The sequence below is a fragment of the Lemur catta genome, chromosome 4 (assembly GCF_020740605.2).
Source record: "Lemur catta isolate mLemCat1 chromosome 4, mLemCat1.pri, whole genome shotgun sequence".
NCBI lineage: Eukaryota > Metazoa > Chordata > Mammalia > Primates > Lemuridae > Lemur > Lemur catta.
Genome location: NC_059131.1, coordinates 30,359,121 through 30,380,983, shown reverse-complemented (window position 1 = coordinate 30,380,983; position 21,863 = coordinate 30,359,121).

Genomic DNA, 21,863 nt, shown 5'->3' with positions numbered 1-21,863 from the left:
GTAGAATAGAGGGTTCCAGAGGCTTGGGGATATAGAGGGGAAGGAGGATTGGGAGAGGTTGAACTAAGGGTACAATGTTATAGTTCAATAGGGGAGATAAATTCTGGTGTTCTAATGCACAGTGGGGTGACTATAGTTAACAACAATCATGTATCGTATATTTCAAAAAAAAAGCTAAAAGAGAGGAATTTGAATGTTCTCACCACAAAGAACTGATAAATGAGGTGATGAAAAGTCTAATTGCCTTGATTTTATTATTACACAATGTATCCATCAAAACATTACATTGTACCCTATAAATATGTGCAATTATTATGTATTAATTAAAAATACATAAAATATGAAAAATAATAAAAGAAGCTATGGGGCAATAACAATCGCACACAATAATAATTCTTCTCTCAGAAAAAGAAAAGAGAGAGATAATAGGGCAGAAAAATATTCAAAGAGACAATGACCAAGAATTTTTCAAAACATAGCAAAAGATACAAAATCACAGCTCTGAGAATCTCAGAAAATCCCAAGCAAGATAAATAGAACACACACAAACACACACATACACACACACAAACACCTAGGCACATCATATTCAAATTATTATAAGGTAAAAATAAAGAAAACGTATTGAAGGCTTATAGGTAATAAAAACACACTATATAGAGAGTAACAAATACAAGAATTACAGTAGACTTCTGGTTTGAAACTATACAAGCCTGAAGACAATATAGTGGCATCTTTAAAGTAATTTTAAAGTTTTCAAGGTAAAATTAAATTATGAACACAGAATTCTACACCTGAAGATAATGTCTTTGAAAAAATAAAGCTGAAAAATAATTTTAGACAAAAAAAATATGAAAGAATTGATTACAAGCAGGATTATGGTACAAGAAATGTTAAAGGGAGTTCTTCAGGCAGAAGGAATATGTTACCAGACAAAAATGATGGGTAAAAGTCAACAAATCGCTCTAGAAATGGTAGAAATGAAGGAAAGAAATATTACTCTAAAAGGCAGCTGGTAAAGCAAAAATAGTATAATGGTGTTATAGGCTTTGTAAGATATATAAAATGGAAATATATGACAACAAATGATGGAGGAAGGAAATGAAAATATAATGTTATAAATTTTTTACTTATACTTAAACTAATATATCATTTGAAAAGAGACAGTGATTAGGTAGATATGCATATTGTAAACCACAAACAACAACAAAAATTAGAAAGATACATACTAATACTCAATTTAAAAGAAGGTAAAGAAAGAGAATATAAAGGGGGAAAGGATGGATGGGGCAATAGAAAACAATTAACAAGAGAAAATTTTTATACAAACATATCATTAATTCCCTTAAAAGTAAATACACCACAAATTAAAGACACATATAGTCATATTAGACAAAAACTCAAGACCTAACGATATGCTTTATACAAGAAACCCAGTAAAACGTAGTGAGGTTAAAATATGGAGAAATAATCTGTGAAATATGAGGAAAAAGAACACTGGAGTGGCTGTATTAATATCAGATGAAGTAGATTTCAGAACAAGATTTCCTTTGGTATGCCATGTATAAGACTTGAAATCATGACCAGAAAGACAAAGAAAGATTGGAAAATAAAGAGGTTGAGCTATTTGATTTTCTCCATAGTGATCAGATAACACCTGTCAGAGACTGACGCTGAATTTTTTCTCTATCTGTATATAGATCTTCACTATGGCAAAACCTCCTTATTTTCCCAACTACCTGCCAAATAGATTTTGCCTCACTGTTTACTTTGTTCATAAGCATGTAACCAAATAACAGCTTGCATGTACTAGCACAGCTCTACCGTGTACTAGGCACTTTCCATTAACTATATCTAGTAAATAATTGTGTGGTTAAATGTTATCAGAACCATTTCATAGATGATAGAATAGAGACTCAGACTGATTAATAATTTTCTGAAAGTCGCACAACCAAGATATGGGGACAAAAAAATGAGAACCCAGTTTCTTTTCTCCCAGGTTACTTTCATACATAAATCTCCCAAGACTTTGAGACCAGAGATACTTGTCACACCTCATTTCTATTAAATAAGTGTTCTATTGCTGCATAACAAATTACCACAATTTAGTGGCTTAATACATACCACTGTATGTATGATCATATATATAGTGGCTGTATTTAATATACATATTAATTAATTAATATTTTATTAATCCATTTTGTGTCTCCATAGCCTTTATAATTTCCCCTCTAGTGACTTTTCTATTTATATTTTTCATCACTATAGATAATTTTACCATGAACATTTGGGGACTTTTGAATCTATTGAATTATTATATCAGAAAATGGGGAAGAACAGGGAAAGAGAATGTTTGGGGAGAGGAAATATTGATAAATAGTTGCTGGGTCAGGTTAACTTTACATTAGGAATCCAGTGGGAAGGTCCAGTGGGTTATTAAATATTTGTGCCTAAAATTCAAAGGAGAAATTGCAATTAGGCCATGAGATGGCACAGGCGTGAACATATACTAACCAGACTTAGAAAAGGCATTGAAGTTGCTGTGCACAGAATGAAATAGTGCACTGTACAATACTGGTTAAGAATACAGGTTCTTAACCACTGTCTGCATTCAAATCCTGGCTTTGCCACTTCCTCATTGTGTGATATTTCCTAATCAATAAAGTTGTGGAAGTTGGAGAATAAAACACAAATGTGCTCACTCACCTTGCTTTAAGTTCACAATCACAAGCCTCAAACAGGCCCTTCGTGCTACCCATTGTGTTTACCTGGTCTCTTCAACCTGTCACCCTCCTGGATGACTACTTTATAACTTATAAAAGACATTTTATTTGCTTTTTCCATACCATGGGCTCCGAGTGATGGCCTTCCTGGTTTATTCCTGGACCCCACCCCTCTAGATGACCATTTTTCAACAGTCTTCTCAAATCTGAAACCTCTGAATCTTCCTTTTCCACCTTTGCTCCTCGGTGCTGGTACTTGCCATGTCCAATTCCTCTGCTCTTGAATCCATTTCAATAAGGCTTTTGCCCTCAACCAGTCCATTAAAATTGCTCTTGCAGAGCTTACCAATGACTTTCACTTTACTCAAATCAATAATTATCAGACCTTGTTTTATTCTAACTTTCAGAAGAATTTGGCATAGTTGTTTATTTATTCATTTCTAGATACCAGTCTCCATCAGTTATCCTTCTACCTAACAGATTTTTCCTTTTCTGTCTTTTTCTATGATTTCTTTATCATTTTTCTGACACCCTGACATCCAAATAGTGACATGCCTTCAGCTCAGACCTCACACTTCTTATCTTCTCTTGATATACTTGTGAGCTTGGTAATTTTATCAATTTCTAGGGCTTTACATGTATACCTTAATGATTCCAAAATTTATGTCTCCAGCCCATAACTTTTTACCTGAATTTCAAACCAGCATATCTAACTGTCCATTTGGCATCCTCCCTTGATTGTCTATAAGGAACCTTAGACTTAATATGTCCAAAATCAAATTTTTATCATCTTTCTCCCCATTCCAAAACTATTCCTTTAATATTATTTTCAACTCACTATTTGTCCCCTTCATTCTTACATTTGCTCAAATGTCTTAGATAGGAAAATTGGAACTTCATCCAAACTCACAGAAAGGCAAGCAGAGTCAACAGATACCCGTGCAGAGAAACTAGTAGATGTGGCAGTAGGTGCCTGTGCAGATTCTTCTCTAACTGTTATGTTTTTTTTCTTAGTGAGCTCAGAAGCAATTCCACAGCTAAAGCTAGCATCAAGGAAAGGAGATGAGAGGCTGGGGGGTTGAGGAGAAAGGGGTGTTTAGGGGAGACCAAGTGGACTTTCTTTCATACTTCACATCTGACTGTGTAGCCCCACATACATGAGGATTTAAATGTTTCTTATTGGCTTCAATGTTACTACCCTAGTCTAAGCGATCGACATCTTTCCCCTGGATTATTGCAATAGACTCTTTACTGATTTCCACGTTTATGTTCTTGCCACTTCCACACTCACTTTATTTTTTTAATTCACCAGCAAAAGATATCCTTTAATATGTAAGTCAGATAATTCTACTCCACAAAAGCTTTCTATCTTAACTGGAATAAAGTCCAAAGTTAACACTGGCTTCCAAGGCCTTATATTTCCCGGCTGTTTGAAGCTCTTTATCTCGTACCAGTCTTCTCCTTGCTCCCTCTGCTCCAGGTACACTGAGCCTTGCTGTGGCAGCCAAACACAGCAGACACAATCTGTACTTGCTGTTCCCTCTGCTTGGTATTCTCTTCCCTGAGATGTCCCTTTAGCTCATTCTGTCATTTCCTTTTGGTTTCTCTCAAAGTCCTTGAGAGAAGTCTCTACTGGTCACCATTTATAAAAGTGCAACACCCCCATCTGCCCCACACCCAGTGTGGCTAATCTTATTTATACTATTTATTTGTTTGCTTTTTACTTTCTGTAGCATGTATCACAACATCTGATACATTTTATCTTTACTTTTAAAAATCATTCATCTTCTCTACTTATAAGCTCCATAAGGAAAGGGCCATTGTTTGTGTCACTGTAAAATCCCTCCTGCCTAAAGCAATACTTTGGCACATAGAAAGTGCTCAGTGAATATTTTCTTATGAACCAGAATCATGTTTGTGAGGGATTGAAGCAAACTTTAGCTTTTTCACATTTGTTACCTCCCTAGCCAGGATTTCAAAGGACATTTGCTGTAGCGAAACATTGAGGAATCCTGAGACTAGCAGGGAGAATACCAAGAGGATGTCTTTTCTGGTTCGTGGCCCAGTTCTGCCACTTCCCACTTTATGAGGGGTACAGGGGATGTTATTTCATCATTTTGATTCTCAATTTATTAACCTGGGATTGGTAAAAAAAAATCATACCTAACTAAATGGAAGCAACATATATAAAAATGTCTTGGAATGTGTAAAATACCAGAGCATTACACAACGTAGATTCTTACATTTAGATTTTTAATCAGGATTTGCTCTTTTAACTTGACGATGCTGCCTTTTTTGAATTGTGCTTCAATTACTCATTCCCCATACATATTGATTATCTCTATGTTGGTTTTAGCATATCACTAGGTGAGTGACTTTCCAAAGCTAGGAAATTCTACTCCCATACCTCTCTATTATGCAATTATAATATAAGTCTGTCAAATCACCATACACAGAGTTTTATGCAATAACTGACATTTGGCCAAATTTGCGGAGTCAGCCCATTCTCTGGTGACATGACATTTTATACATGATCAATTATGAAGGTTTATTCTCTGCTGCAAAGAATATTTGGCCTATAGTTAGGGCAGAGAGGTTATCATTAAAATGTTCTTTTTGCCAAACAAGATTCATAATACATAATTAGAGATATTTATGCTTTGGCCTAAAACTGGAACAAAAGGCCATCTACCCCATTTTTATAAAGATAGATTGCTTTCTTATTTATCCACTTTCTTCCCAATCACAATGATATTGTATCTCCTCAAAACACAGACACACACAGACACACACACACACACACACACACACAGGTGCACACATATTCTTAGTAGGCCCATGGAAATGTGGCCCATAAGCAGACTAACAGAACATATTGGTTTGTTTGCATCCCAATTATGGTGAATGGTAGAGCTAGGATACACTCTTGGATGTGCCATAGTTTGGAGGTATGGTTCAGTCTGCAGAAAACCAATATAAATTTATTTTATAAGCTTATTCTATGCAGACTGTACCAGACATTTTTCTCCTGTGTCTCACAATGTCAAAACCATCCCTGCCTGCTTCTGTGTATTTGCCATTTAATGAATGTTTACACCACTGCCAGCCCTTCCCCAGGACACCATGCTTCTCTTGTTTTTTCACATTCTTTAAGATGTGGGTTGTGATCAACCTTACCCAGGAAGATTTTCTAACTTCGGAGAATTTCTCTCTGTCCTCAGAAAGGAGTATTTTACTTAGATATCCCATAGCTCAGAATGCATTTCAAGTTCACTGGCAAAGTTTCCTATGTGATAATGACTGAGACCATCTTTTTTCTCCTGAATTCTCCACAGTAAATATTTGACCAAATGATTGATTTACTAACAATATGGAACATAATATTGAATCCAGTTTTAGGGTTCTGAACCTACTGGTTTTACTGGATATTTTGCAACTAGCTTTTCAAAAGAGTATTTCCATATCTATTTTGAGTCTGCCCATTTCCTTTTATAAGTAATTAATTCTTTTCACACTTGGCATCACAACTCTAGATTTAGTAAAAAAATTAAATTTTAAAATTATATTTAAAGGTACAGATTTGTTTTTAGTTCTAATAATTTATAAATAGAACCAATATTGGTTAAATGGGCTGATAAACATAATGCCGATTCAATACCACATAGAATTTCGTGCAATGGCAGAAAGCTATTTGGGTAGACCGTAATAGGTTATGGTCCTGAAAGTGTCATTGTTGCCTAAAGCCTGCATTTCAAAATGATCTACAATTGTAGCTTCCACAAGGATTTTCCAGAAAGATCCTCTCAAATTTGCATAAGATTTGTATGTTTTTAGTGGCTCTGAAATCTTGCCTTAGACATTGTCCTCATTAAAGTTTTATTACTGCTCTTCTCAAGGTCATTTATTTTTTTTTCTTTTTCTAGTCTACTAAAAACAATTGGCATAAATACAGTAAACAGTGAATCTCAACTTTTAATTTATTATCTGCACCAGTTGAGGTATCATCAACAGCAGTGACTTACTATTGAGAGGGAGAGAGAGAAAGAGAAAGAGCGAGAGAGAAACAGAGAGAAAGAAAAATTGAGACAAAGACTCTGTCAAAGGTGTGTATAATTTGAGTGAACTCTAATCCAAGGAGTATTTGGGAGTCTATATGTAGTTGTTTCTTCAATTCCTTAATTTAATCCAATTTGTGAATGCCTGATAGCTTGGCCTAGTTAATAGAAAATAATCTTGGTATGGATAACAATTAAATTCTTCCTATTGTTGTATTATGAATTCTACTAGTGTATAAAATCTTGGGTTCTGGTCCTTGGTTTTTTTATTTATATTCCTCTCCTCACATTCCTACAGAGTGCCTGGATTGCACTTGATAACTATTTGTTGGTGAATGAATGAATAAGAATGTCGGAGGATGATTGGTTTTGTGAATGAGGCATATCAGAAGGAGCTGGGACTCAGATATCCTAGGTTCAAATAGCAACTGTCACTTTGCTATTGCATTCAACAAATTATTTTAGTTGGAAACTCATTGCTTAAGTCAAGCAAACTTTCCTGAATAGGAAACTATGCTTATATATTGCTATGTATTTGTTCATTCTCTACATCCATTCTTCTACTAAGTAGTGTCCTATGCTTCCCTGGGATAATATACTGTCTTCTGTAAAATGGTCTGGTATGTCTTCATGCCCTCAGAGAAAGATGAAGCTTCCATTTCACACTTACTAAATACGTTTGCCTTGGAAAGTTGTCTTTATTCTACTATAGCCCCACTGCTAGACAGCTCAGTGGAAAAGAAAACAATCAAAGTGAAAATTAACTGCAAAAAGAATTTTGCCATGTTTCTCAAATAATATTGGTTTTAGGAAGGGAAATAGATAAACTATAGCTGATATGCCATGCCCACCAAGTCATTTTCTGGTCATTAACAACTTTCAAACCAAAAGTTCGTGCTTGTTTTTAAAAAGCATTTTCTAATGACATACTTTTAACAGTTTGGCTTACAAAACTGCAAAATTTTGGGTCTATGTTTTTTAAAAATAATAGTTCAGAGTGATTGAGGCAATGATTGAAACTATGAAGGGAATGATGAAAAAAGGTTGGAGGATTGGAGTGGGTCAGAGGCCCAAGAAGAGAGGATGGGAAATAACCAAAACTACTCTTCCTTCTCACATGGGGTTTTTCATTCTTGACCTTCTTTGCTTATACATTACATTTATTACACAGGCTCAATTTTTCTCAAAGACAGAAACTCTGACAGCGTTTGAGGCTCTGAAAAGCAAGATTGTATTTTCTGATGGAGAGGTCATTGTGAGTCACAGCATTGTAGTAGGGCAGAAGGCGTCTGATAGAGCTATAATAGCAAGCATCAGCTACTGGAAACATTGCCAGGGCTCCACCCATTGCACCTGACTCCTTTCCCTGGGTGCCCCTAACTCAGCAACTGAACAGAGCAGGGAACCTGACCTGCTCTTCCTCAAGTCAGCTAACCTCTTGGACTGTAAATGAAAGATTCAGCTATGACAATTGTCCAACTGTGAGGATTAATGACATGGAGTTGGCAAAGCCTCCTTGAGCTCTTTGAAAGTAACATGCAGACATGAGGTATCTGAAACTGACAGAAGTGCTATATTTTGCCCCAGGAATTTAAAGTTCTTCCTGAAGCCAGTGATATGACACATTTCTTGTAGCAATCTGCTTATGATTCAAATTCAGAGGTGTGAATTTTTTCTGATTCCTAATACATAATGTGCAGATGGGGGAGTAGGAAGAGATGCTTAAGGAGTTTTTCTTCCCTTCATAAAGTTATATTTGTTTACTATGGATGCTTAGATCATGTAGTTAGTGAGATACTCTTTTATTGGAAGAGGACCAAAAAAAAAATCCTTGTTTGATATTTAACTTTGTTATTTCAGATGTAATGTAATTGAGCACAGCTGAACAATTAAATGGCCATATTGATTTAAAACTGTGGCTCAAGTCAAAATAAAATAGCTGGTCACAGGCTTTTATCCTTAGGCTTATATTTTGGAAAAATGCTTCTACGATTTCACATGCTTCTTTTTCCTCTTGAACTATTTAATGGGTTAGGTTTTAAAACTCATTTTATTTCCTTTAGTTCTTCCTTCCATCTGATCTTCCCCAATTTTTTGTTTGGTTTCAGCTTACTAACTTTTAAGCCAGTAATAAATCACATCTGACAATTCCTAACTTTGTGCAAAGGTCCAGGGGCTGACAATGTGATTAACAATCTGTGACTATTAAGATGTTGATATATCTTTAAAATGTTTCATATATATTGTATAAGTGATGTTTGATGGTCATCACTGAATATGAGTAATAATAGCATTTGGCTTTTTGTATGTGCACCATTTATTGCAGAAAATACTAAATCTCCTTAAGACTGACATTTTTGTGAGGCAGCATGGAATCAGCTGCACATTCACCATGTCAAACCCCTCACCATTTACCTTTTGTCTTCTTTACTTTGCTCTCTTTAATCTGGCATGATTTCCTTAAGTAACCTTGCAAAGAGGGGGACAAAAAGCTTTATTCTCATTTAGTTTGGTATTTTATCTGATAGTTCCCATTGTAGAAACCATAATGTTTGTGAGTCTCAGAAGATGAAAAATAAAATTCCTCATGGCTAAGAACCAAAAATTTTGCCCAATAAATTTCCTTACTTTTGATAAACAAAAGGTTTTGCAACAACTTCAGTAATAAAAATATTTTTAAAAATCCTTTTTTCATCTTTATGGAAGGCTAATTTTCATTGCTAAATTAAGTAGACGTTTCAGGCGTCACAGAATGAATGGCCATAATGGGCACCATTCCTATGTTGTTGAATGTGCATTTCAGGGAAATTTTTAGTCCTGTTGATTTTGGTGGTGGTTCTGGTGGGAGGGTGTGAGGAGGTTGAATCCATTCTCATATGTGAGCTGTATTTCAGTATAGGGTAGAAACGTTTTAAAGTGCCATAGCTATTAACCAATATGATTATATAAAACTCAAAGTATAGACTCTACATTAAAACTACCTATCAGTATTACAAGCAATTGTCATCATAAATTTGTCATGAAACAAGATTGGAAAACATCTCCAAATGGTATTTGGTGTTGCTTAGTCTGAGATTACAGATTTCATTTGGTTGGAAAATTATGCTTGTGTGGCTACAGTGGTAGCAAGATAAGCCCAGTGTCAACATGATAGTTTCTGTATATAGATAAAATATTTTATTTTAAAAGAAATATAAATCTTTAAAATACAGGATTTCTTTGAAGGAAAATTGCCACATTATTTGTTGATGGATTTCTGAAATCTATCAGGGTCAATGAGGGGAAAAGTGCTAAAGCAGTAGTATCAGTGCTTCAGCAAAGAGGGCTATATATGTTGGAGATGTTGCATATTTGAAGGATCTAAGTAAATTTTGGTACTAATCAATTGTTAAAATTTCAACAAAATATTGATTTTTATGGTGATTGTGAAACTCATAACTATTTATTTTCTCCAATTTAAATATAATTTTTCCTTTTATTTGCCTTAACAATTCACATAGAGCTAAATTAATCAAAATGTCCAGAATAATTATTAAAGAAAATAACCTCTTATATAAGACTTTGTTTTTTCCTAAGATCTCCAGAAATCTGAATTTTTAGTCCTAAATATTACAAGATAAACCTTAAGCCCACATATCCTATGATCCCATCAATGGCATGAAATGTAAAAGAAAAAAAAAACAGATTTATCCTTGGTGTAGAACTGTATTTGCTGCCATTGCATCATTAAACAAAGTTCTAGTATGCACTGGCATGCCACCTAGAAAGGTTCCCATTTTAGATGTTTATTCAGGCTCTTGCTATATTCTTCAAAGAAACTGGTATCACTAATTATGTTATTTTGGTGGCTTGCAGAGGTATAATCTTATTTTTCATATATTTATATATGAAAAATATATATTCATATATTTATATAATATTTTATATTATATAAATGTATTCCTTTTGAAGCCATTGTTAGCAGAAATTAACTGAAATCTAAATATATCTAGCTATGAAAAACCACGTCTCTTTGCACATCTCTAGGCTTTGCTATGGACTTTTACTTGAGACTGAAAAAGATGGACAGCCTTTTGGTGCTTCTCTGTGGGGTTTTCCTGCATATAAAATGACGAGAACAGCTGCCATGCACTCATTCCAAATTGGAGTGATTCATAAGAATCACACATGTGAAGACCTTATACAGTGCAGAAAAGTGATAGCTTAGCCAAGGCTAAAATGGGAGTGAAGGTCAATGTTCATGTCTATCTCCCTAATGGCCGCCTGCTCTGTTTGCATATGTATTAAATTCTCTATCACTTTATATCATCTCCTACCCTTGCCAGAGAAACCACATTTGTTTACTGGAGATCTTAAAATAAAAAGAATATTTCATAAAATTATTTTACAATAAAAACTAGATAAGGATGTGACTATGAAATATATATTTAAATAAAGACTGTTCAGAGGAAATGTTAATGATAGTAAAAAAAAAAAAAACAAAAAAAACCTAACAACTATGATATCATTAAAGAACAAGACTTCTAAATTCCCCAAGAATGAGGTTTGTTTATTTCCCCCTCCAAGAGAAACTATTCACATGTCTCTTTTTTTAGGGCATAATTTAGTTTTATTTTCAATAGTAGCAATTTCTAGTCAGAAGGAAATCACTATATTCTTGGAAATGGTTTGAAAATCCATCATCTCTAATAGTCTTCCTTGATGTAGAAACACAGGGAATTGCCTTGGTCAATGGACATATATTGCTTACTAAAAATTTTTGGCAAGTCTAGTGAAACCTGAGAGGATAGCAACCTAGTGAAAAGCCTACACCTAATATTTTTCAGCTAAAGTATAAGCAAAGGGAATGTGTATTTTTCTTGTCTGGGGAGGTTTCTGAAAGGTAAGAATCCCATTTTGAAGGTATAATCAAAGATGAGATGAAGCAAACATTTAGTTGGCATAAATGATACTAATGAGACTTGCTTAATTTTGGCCTCCTGATGCCATTCAATTTTATTTTGTAAAGGTCGTTTGTATAAACTAATATATTTTTCAGTGTAGAAAATATACACTAATGGAAAAACAAAAATTAGAATTCTAATCCCACTCGCAGATTACCACTGTTAAAATTTGGGCGATCATATTTCTGGTCTTTGATATATATGTCTATATCATAGTCATTCACAGAGTTGAATTAATATAGTATGTATGACTATATTTTCTTTTCTCTTTTTTTCTTTTTTTTTTTTTAGAGATGGGATCTAACTCTGTCACTCAGTATATTTTCCATTTTTTAACCTTACCTTTTTCATACGATGGGCTTTCTCTTGGTACTTTAGTATTTAGGCACACTTCTTTTTTAATGGATACATAGTACTGCATCACATGGCTCCTCAATTCTGCGGAATACTTAATATCACAACTCCTTAAATGCCAGCCTCCAGGCTGACCAAATATGATTGCAACCTTGGAGTGCTACCAAATTCTTACATCCTAAACTATAATTAATATAGTAACCCACTGACACTGATATGTTGCATATTTTTGGAAAAGACAAAGACCTCTGTTTCAGTTATCTCACCTACAAAATGAAGAGCACATTTCCCATTTTACCTAACAGAAATATTTTGTGGGTAAACGAGATGTAAAATATTCTCAAAACAAGTATAAATGTACACACAGATGCAAAATAGTTTTTTTGTGCTGAGTTGTGATGGATTTAGATTACACGTTTCTCCTTTCTTGAGATTATCTCTAAGGTGTGGTAGATGTATGAATCTAGTGGATGCACTATTGTGTTGCAACTGCTTGATCTAGTCAGCACCTTGGATAGGTCCCGCAGAAGTCTGCGGGTATTAAATCTAAAAGTAAATAGGAGTTAAATCCTATTGAGTGGTTATAAATTGGATTTCTCTCCAATTTTAGGTTAAATTCATTTACAGAAAATATAAACCATGTAAACACAAAATCACAGTTATATAAATGTGAAAGTAAGACTAAGAACTGCATAATATAAGAATGACTCTCCCCAGTGAAGAATAAATGTATAAATTATTATGTTACTTTTAAGTAATAACATAAAATACACATAGATATTGTGACAGATACTGTCATTTTTATTTTTTCTGGCCAATTTTGTTTGTAGCAACATTTTCAATCCCAAGAGATAAATCATGATTTGCCAAAGCCCATAATGTTCTTCCTATTCCCCTGTGCCAGATACATGCTTTCCTGGCTTTCTTTAGAGCTGATCTTTGTAAAGAAGATAAGCTATGTCTTTATTGACATTATTAAGCCTACATCCTGGCTTCTTGTTGTTATAATAATTAAATGTCTTTATTACTTAATCTTCTGTTCATCCATTATTCAGCTTCTTATTGTTGAAGGGATTCTTAAATTATGTATAATACAAATATAAATAAAGTACACCTCAATGGCAGCTTCATCTTCTTTATTTTAAAATTTCTACCTCCTTAATGCTTTCCACACGCTAGGTGCTAATAAATATATGGTGAATAAAGTAGACGCAAAATACCTATAAAGACATATATTTATATGTATTTAAGACTTTGCAAAATGTGGAGAAATTTACTTAAACTAGACAATAAACAATATGAAGGCAGGTATTTTATATTTACCAGTCTTGTCTGAGCACCTAGCACAATATGTGGCTATGGCAGGTTCTCATCAAGTATATTTGAACTAACAAATTAAGTAAGTAACAAAGTAAAACATCATCTCATGTGATTACCACAATAACCCTACAAAACATATCTGGTGAGTATTAATATTTACTATTTACAGGTGAGAAAACTGATGATCAAATTATTTAAAATGGCTAAATTATTCACTCAAGGTCACATTACTGGTAAATAGAAGAGAAGCTAAAGCCCAGATCTCCTCCTCCCCACGGCTAATGCTCTGCACATTACCACAGTAGCGTCTTGTTCATTTAAAAGTATGATTGAATAAATAATACTTTGTTTGTAGCCTCGCAGTCTTTAGCCCCAAGTGCTTCCATATATATTATAAGAGGTATATCAATCACAATGTTTTGACTTTAGCAGTTTCAGGTAGCACTTTCAGGCTTGACAACTACCAGAGAAGGAAATAGAATATCTCTTTATTTTTTCTTTTTCTGGAGTGAGAAAAACCTACCCAGAATTCTCTAGTAGACTTCCCCTGAAGTCCCATTGGCCAAGTTACCGTCACATGCCTGTTTCTAATCTCTGAGTATGAAAATGTGATTGTTATTGTTTAGAGTGAAATGTTGAAGAATTGATCATAGTGACTGACATTTAGGGGGAATAAACTATTGTAACATCACATGCTAATATTGTATTATATAAGATCACCTGGGAAGAGATAAATATGTATATCTTTCTCTTTAAAAAATCTATTTTGATTCTTGGATCTATACTGAGGCAAATTAAACAAACCCAATTATAGAAGTATAATAAAGAGTTTGACTTTCTAATGTTTAACTTCTAACAGCTTTTAAACATCATCATTCCTTTTCCCTCTTGCCCCTGACCCTTAAAACTGGATAAATAGATAAAGCCTGGGTGCTTCCTCCTTCTGTGCTAGTGGCAAGTTCAAACCATGGAAACCCCTGTCCACCTGCAGAAGCCCATGTCTTGGCCTCCCCCACTAACCACTGTTAAAAAATCCTAAGTCAGTCACATTTTTCTGCTTTCTCAAGCCATTTTAAGACTATCTGGGGAGGCATGCCATGCTGTCCCCAGAAAGCCTCGTTATGTAAGTAATAAAACTTTTCCTATCCTCTTGTTGTGTGTGTGTGACGTTACTGTGAACCAAGTGTTGGATGGGGATCTATCCTGTCTTTACAGGGTGATCACAACAGGATATAATAGGCCTAAGCCACATAAAATGCCCTGTTTGGTAGAGTGGAAATATGATGAAAAACCTAGAAAGAGAAAGAAACAGAACAGAGAAAAATAAATGGGAGAGCAATTCTGCTTTAATACGAGAATCCCACCTAACTTTATGACACTCTGAATGAGCAAGGGTCAAAAGGGACCCTTAAAATAGGCACAATATTTAAGATTCTTGGTGATATAAAATAGTGATGTAGGTATAAAGTCTGTCCTCAACAAGCTTGTATTTTAATGGAGAGGGAGCCCAGCTAAACAGCAGTTATAATATAGTATAATATAAGCCTCGATATCTTGAAGCACAAAATGCTCGGGACCACACTAGAAAGGCATTTCATCAAGTCTGTAAATACTCCACCCATCCCTGATCTTTTCAGTCTCTTAACACTTTTGTCCCACCGTATGATTTAGCATTTAATCATATTCTTTTGTGTTGTTCAATGTTGTTTCAGAAATAGAAGATGGCGAAATTTTATTTACTAGATTTCACCTGAAGAAGAAAATTATGTTTTTATCAAAGAAATATTTTGATAAGTAACCTAGAGCAGAGGTTGAAATTTGATGACATGCATGTCTAACTGAATTGTTTTGATTAGGAAATTAAGAATTCATCTTGTTCCTAAAAAAATAAGGGGGGAGGAGATAGAGAAAGAAAAGACAGAGACAATATAAGAGACAATTCGAGATGATGGGAATTTGTGCAATGTGTGTTGTGACCCCTCATTATCACTCTCCAAATCATCAGCATTGTAGCTGAACTATCAATATCTATGATGAAATTACAAATAGGTACTCTGTGTGTGTGTGTACGTGTGTGTGTGTGTGTGTGTGTGTGTTAGAGAGAGAGAAAGAGAGATACTAGTGAAGGACATATGCTTTGTCTCTGACACTGGGTGAAACAGAGATAACATTGTAAATAAACTAGCCAGTGACACCTAGAGACTACAGGTGTCATCTATATGAAATATGAATTAGGGCTGGTACTCCAAGTAGATCATAAGCTTTCTTAAGTTAGGGGTTGTGACTCACTTTTGTGTACATAACATGGAGCAACAAAGGCATCTAAGTTTTCAATAAATCCTGTAGTTTCTGACAAATCAAGATCAATGTTGGGGCTGGAGTTGGATGTGGTAGAAGGTGACAGAGTCAGAAGGGAATAGCATTCATAGGAGTGATTGCACATCCATTAAATAACCAGCCAGCTATGAACGTTGCTTCTTGCTGAGGATTTCCATTGAATCAGCAGCCTAGCTGTTCTGGCTTTCTGATATTCAGAATGACGTTCAGCTCCAGACCTGCTGAATGTGATTAAACAACGTGAGTAACAGCATGCCTCAGGAGAACAGTGTGTGGTTGTCTGTGCTGTGTGGTTGGAGGGATTGGCTCTGTGCCACCTGTCAAAATGCATAACCTTATGGGCCAGAAAGGTCACAGACATTTCCTGTGTGGATACAGCAAAGCTACTGAATGAATTCTTGACCAGAAAATGTCCTTGGCTAACATACACCAGGGGGGAAACAAACACTGTGTTATAATAGGATTTATTTCCAGTGACTTTGGGCTTCGAGGAGAAATGGTTGATCAACTCTGACAAAAATGTAATGCAAAAGAAGCTGCTGTGCATACTCATCATGTTAATACTCACTGATAATCATAAGTAATTGCTTTGCAATTATATTCCAAAAGCCCTCCAAATTGCAATTTTCTTTTCTTTACCTTTTTTTTTTTTTTTTTACTATTGAGCTTTTCATGACATTTATCATTGAAATCCCATGGGCAGCCAACTCTCTTATGTTTACCAAAAATTTTAATTCAAGCTTCAACTATGGTAATATTTCAGCAGTCTGATTTCAGACTCTCTCAAAACTATAGATTTCCTGGTCCATCTGCAAACTTTGTTATTTATTTATTTTTAAAATGTTTTTATTCTTAACATTCCTAAACTAGAGACAGACTGTCTACAAATCAGAGTCCATGGAAGCGAGGGTCTGTTGTCTCCATTTATGAATGCATTACAAATGATTTTGGTAATCAATTAGTTTCTGAATTTTTGTTCAAAGCAGATAACATGGTCTCCACCACTCCAGGTTACTGAATTTAAAAGTCTAGGGCAGGACCCTAAAATCTCCATTCATAACAGGAATTCCTGGAGATTCTATCAACCATCCTTGAAATTAGCCAAGTGAAAGACATAAAAAATACCAAATTATCCCTATCTGGTTTTACATAATGATAACCCAAAAGCTTAACATTTCCACTGATAATAGTCGTTTTGACACTAGTTGGATAAACCCTCAGAGTCTCACTTTCATACATTTAGACACAGTGAAAGCCAAATAGAAAATAAAAGAGACATTAAAGTTATTGTCAAACTTGTTTTGTAAGTTCACCAGGGGATCTAGTATAATATTTGCAAACAGTAGGGAGTGTGAACTGAAAGGAATTTAGAAATTAACCAGGGTGTTATTTGCTATACCTTAATATGAAAAAATAATAAACCACATTGCCCTAAATAAAATTGTCATTAAAGGCCTTCATTATTACAGGTAATAACAGATCATTCTCAGGAGATAGATCCTTCTAGCTCTCACCTACTAAAGGTTTCGGGAATAGCTGAGAAAGCATCTCTGAAGGTGTGAAATGTACACAACACCCTCGACAGAAGCTCATGTTTTGGGAGGAGACTATTGAAAAGCTCTGACTCCAGAGAATATTTGGGAATACCACTGACAGACCAGAAAATTCTGCCAAATATCATTAGAAGGCATAAAAACTATGAGTTGGTCATTTAAGAGAAAGAGGTAAACAAATATTTTAAATTGTTTATAGAGCCTGGGATTTTACAATAAAAACAATTTAATGGTTCCTGTGGAAGAAAGACGTATATCATGAAAAAGTAGAAATAGATATATTCATTTGTTTAATTAAATAAACTTCCTGATAACAAGACCTGAGCATGGGTTTTGGAGGGCAACTGATTTTCAAGCCTATGAAAATGGGTCATATGATGACTAAACATATTGGTTTGCCTAGGCCTGAAGGTTTCTCCAGATTGAAGGGTTTCCTGGGAAATGGAACTAACTGTCAGTACTAAAATAGGCCAAGTCCCAGGCAAACTGGGAAGAATTGTACATACACCCTAGTTGGTTGCTTCGACACTATCCACCCATCCTGGTTGGATAATGATTGGCCTCATCCCAGATCCCTCACCACAGGGATTGGTTCAGGCAGGGTATATAACCTAAATACTTTTGATGAGTGGGAAGCCTACAGAGTTTTTCTTGATAGTTTGAAGAAGAGAAGCCCTCCCTTTCAGGGTAGCCTTGTGTTCATATTACACAAATATTAAGTAGAACTATTATGGTCATTTTTGCTACAATGAAGAAAGCAAATCCCAGGGTGAAACTCAGGCATGGAGGAGGGTAGAATTCTAAAAACAACAGAGAAATTGGAATCTTGATGGCAATGAAGCCCTCTGTCAAACACTGTCTGAAACCTACCCAGGACTATTTAATCATTGCTTCAGTAAAAGCAATGTCACATGGTAAAATGAATGTAAGTCAGAGAATTAGAAGGCTTGACTTTGTAATACTGGGTAAACCATTTAAACTTGCTTTGTCTCTGAGACCTTACCTATAAAATGGACATGATAATTCCTCTTCTATTTGACATATGGGCTGCCAATCAATCTATTAATTTTTTATTGACTCAACAACCATTTATTGAGTATTCATTGTCTTCCAGCCACTAGGAATACAGCAATAATGAAGTCACATAGGGTTTAAAAATAGCTTTGGAATATTATAAAATTATAGACAGGTGCTCCTGAGGAGTGTCAACCATGCATTAGGACAAGGGTATCTGGGGAGTGGGATGGCAGATGAAGTTGCTGGAATATAAGCTTAAAGTCTAGGATTGTAGGCAAGTGTATGCTTGTGAGGTGCTCATAAAAGATGGGTGACTGGAGAAACTCTGAACACAAACTCAGCTGTTCTACATTTTTAGTTCATGGCTAATCTTGACCTTCTTCTCTAAATCAGTGACCTGGTAAAAATATAGTAGCAACTACAATTCAATTTTGTATTGCTTGTTACCAGCAAGACTTGTAAAACTACTGATGTGTGTGCAATTGCTGTACCTTCAAGAACTTTAAAAGGGTCACAGCTATCATTAAATAGAACCTTTCCTTGGGGAAGGGATATCCATCCATTGTAATTGCCTGCCTCCATGCCTTTGCTTCTGTTAGCCTCTGAGTCTTTCCCCCTCTCTCCATCTGTCAAGTCTTTGATGAAACCTTTTTTTGATTCCTTCAGGACAAAAGTGGGCTCTTTTTCTTGAAGCTCCTAGAGAATGATGTCTGTGCTTCACTTTGACATTTACTACAGACACTCCTGTCTTATTGTTTGTATAATCTTTAGATTCTTGATACAGACTGTGTCTATAAATATAATGTACTATAAATATTTAGCAATCCATAAGTACACCCTGGGTAGGGAATTGGATTTTTCATAAAGATCCCCTAATATGTTGGGGTGCCTATTTTGTGACTAGAGCCTTTAAATTTGACATATAACTTCAGCTAATTCCTGCTTTAAAAGTAACTTCACTTTAAAAGCAAATTATTTTTGTCTGGAGAAAAGGGGAAACAATAGTAGATACATAGAATGAATATGGACAGGTTTCTTTTCTTAAGAAAACTATGATTTTATATCTTGCCTTTGGAAAGTCAGATGCCTCTAGAATTGACTGTTGTATTCAGCCTACTGCTGAGCCCCCAAATTATAGAGGACCTCAACTGGCATCTCTTCTATTAAGAAGAACTTTCTCTAGAGAATAGGGAGGTTAAAATCTTGATCTGAGTGACAATAAAGTTTGCCCTTTGTAGTGAGCTGGCACAGAGCCCTAAGAGATAACTAATATTCAAAATTGCAGAAACTATGATGGGGGCAAGAGTTTGCTGGAGAAGAGATGTTATCAGTGAAGTTGTCTTTGGCAAAGGATGTTCTTCACAAGCTGAGCTTATTTTATGTATCATGTGTTTCTGACAATTATTCCAACGATACTGCTTTTGTTTAGTAAGTACACGGCTTCCAATGTTTCTATATTTATCACTTGTCTCTCATTATACCTTTTCACCTAGAAGTACCAAATACTGTAAGGTAAACAGGAATCACATTATTACATCCAGAAACACTAAATGCATTCCAGTGAACAGCACTCATTATCACATATATGTGCAAAGCACATGATTTGCACATGTCACTAGGTCTCAAATAGGAGCAATAACAATAAGATGAAAAAAATTCAGAAGACTTGGGGAAAAAAGAAAAATATCGCAAAAATTAAATTTCAAAAATTAAAGAGAAGTAATTTGAGAATAAAGCTGCAAAGCTAATAGGGATGCTAGAATTTCTTTGGTAAAGGTCATTACAAGGCCTTTTGTCTCTAAATCTCAAGGAGGAAATAAAACATCTGCACTCAGAGAAGGAGGTTACAAATAAGGGAAAAATCAATCTGTTCTCGGACTTCTTCACAATAACTCCCAATTCCAGAGGCCTATGAAATAAGGACATTCTTAACTACACCAGAACTGTGAGAAGACAGTATAAGTTATTCTTAACACCAATAAAACCACTGGATAACAAAATAGAGCATAAAAGAGTCTGAATCTATATAAAATGCTCAAGAATAGAGAAACTCAGAGGAAAAGAGTGGGGCTGAGTGTTCAACTCATCTAAATGTAGAACCAGTTTTTAAATGACTCCAATATTTTCATGTGAATTTTATATGCCTCAATTTATATTTCAGAGAATAAAATATCTGCAGTAAAAAAATCTACAAGTAATTTAATATTTCAGTTTCTTTTCTTCATCTAAATATGATAGAAATAAATTCTCTTTTAAAAATAATGTCATATGTTTGTTGGCCATTTGTCTATCTTCTTTTGAGAAGCTTCTGTTCATCTCTTTTGCCCACTTTTTAATGGGGTTGTTTGATTTTTTTCTTGCTGATTTGCTTGGATGACTTAATGCCTTTTGCAATAATTTGGATGGAACTGGAAACCATTATCCTAAGTGAAGTATCTATAGAATGGAAAAACAAACACCACATGTACTCACTATTAAATTGGAACTAACTGATGAGCACACATGTGCATAGATGGAAGTAAATCTCAATGAAAGTCAAACAAGGGGCAGGGGGTAGAGGGGATGGGTGTAAACCTACCTAACAAGTACAATGAACACTATCTGTGTGACACTGTTACCCTGACTCAAGCATTACAAAAGTGATCCATGTAACGAAAAATATTTGTACCCCGATAATACTTTGAAATAAATAAAAATAAATATGACGTCATGGTCTGAACCTGTTTTCCATGGTCTTTTTTTCTTCTTTCTCTTATTTTTATCTTTGTCCTTAGGTATATAGGCATGTCTGAAACCATTTATGCCAAATGCTAACAACACTTCCTGGGTGATATAATAGTGATTCGTTTTAAACTTTCTTCTCTTGACTGTCCTGTGGTGCTTGATTATATTTTTTAGTATTAAATACATATCATTTTTACAACAAAAGAAGACCTTTTTTAAAAAAACAGTTGTTCATAACTTATTTTCATGTTGAAAGGATATTAATAAAGTCTAAAGAAAGAAAGATTGGTTTTTTTTTTTTTTTAGAAAAGATATTCAGTACAGTTTAGTGAGCCAGGTAGTTTTGAGAATTAAGCTCACACATTTTTTTGAATTTTTAAAAGTGTCTTTTAGTTAAATCCTCCACTCTGTTGGCATCACACATCTATGTAGTAAAGAGTTGTCTTGTAAAATCCTCTAAGCTCCTTGCTTTCCATCTTGCTATGTATCAGCCTAAATGCAAAGGAGGATTTTGTCACAAATGGAGTCACAGAAAAGCTCTGCTCTGCCACAGTACTATTCTTGAAAGTATCAACTTGACTTCCACATGTAAAACTAATGGTTAAGCAATACATGCTTATGTGTTTTTCTCCAATACAGAAAAATGTTTTACTATCTTTCAAGTTTTAGAAATGACTGCCATCAAACTTTTGCTATATTATAAACTGTAACTTTTAAATTTTGTAAGTTAATATTATAATTAGTTCCCTTCCTGGCCTTTGCTGATTCATGTAGCATTTCTAGTTCCCCAGGGCTAAAATAAGGACAAAGGCTTATGGCGTTTCCTAAGGCTTGGAG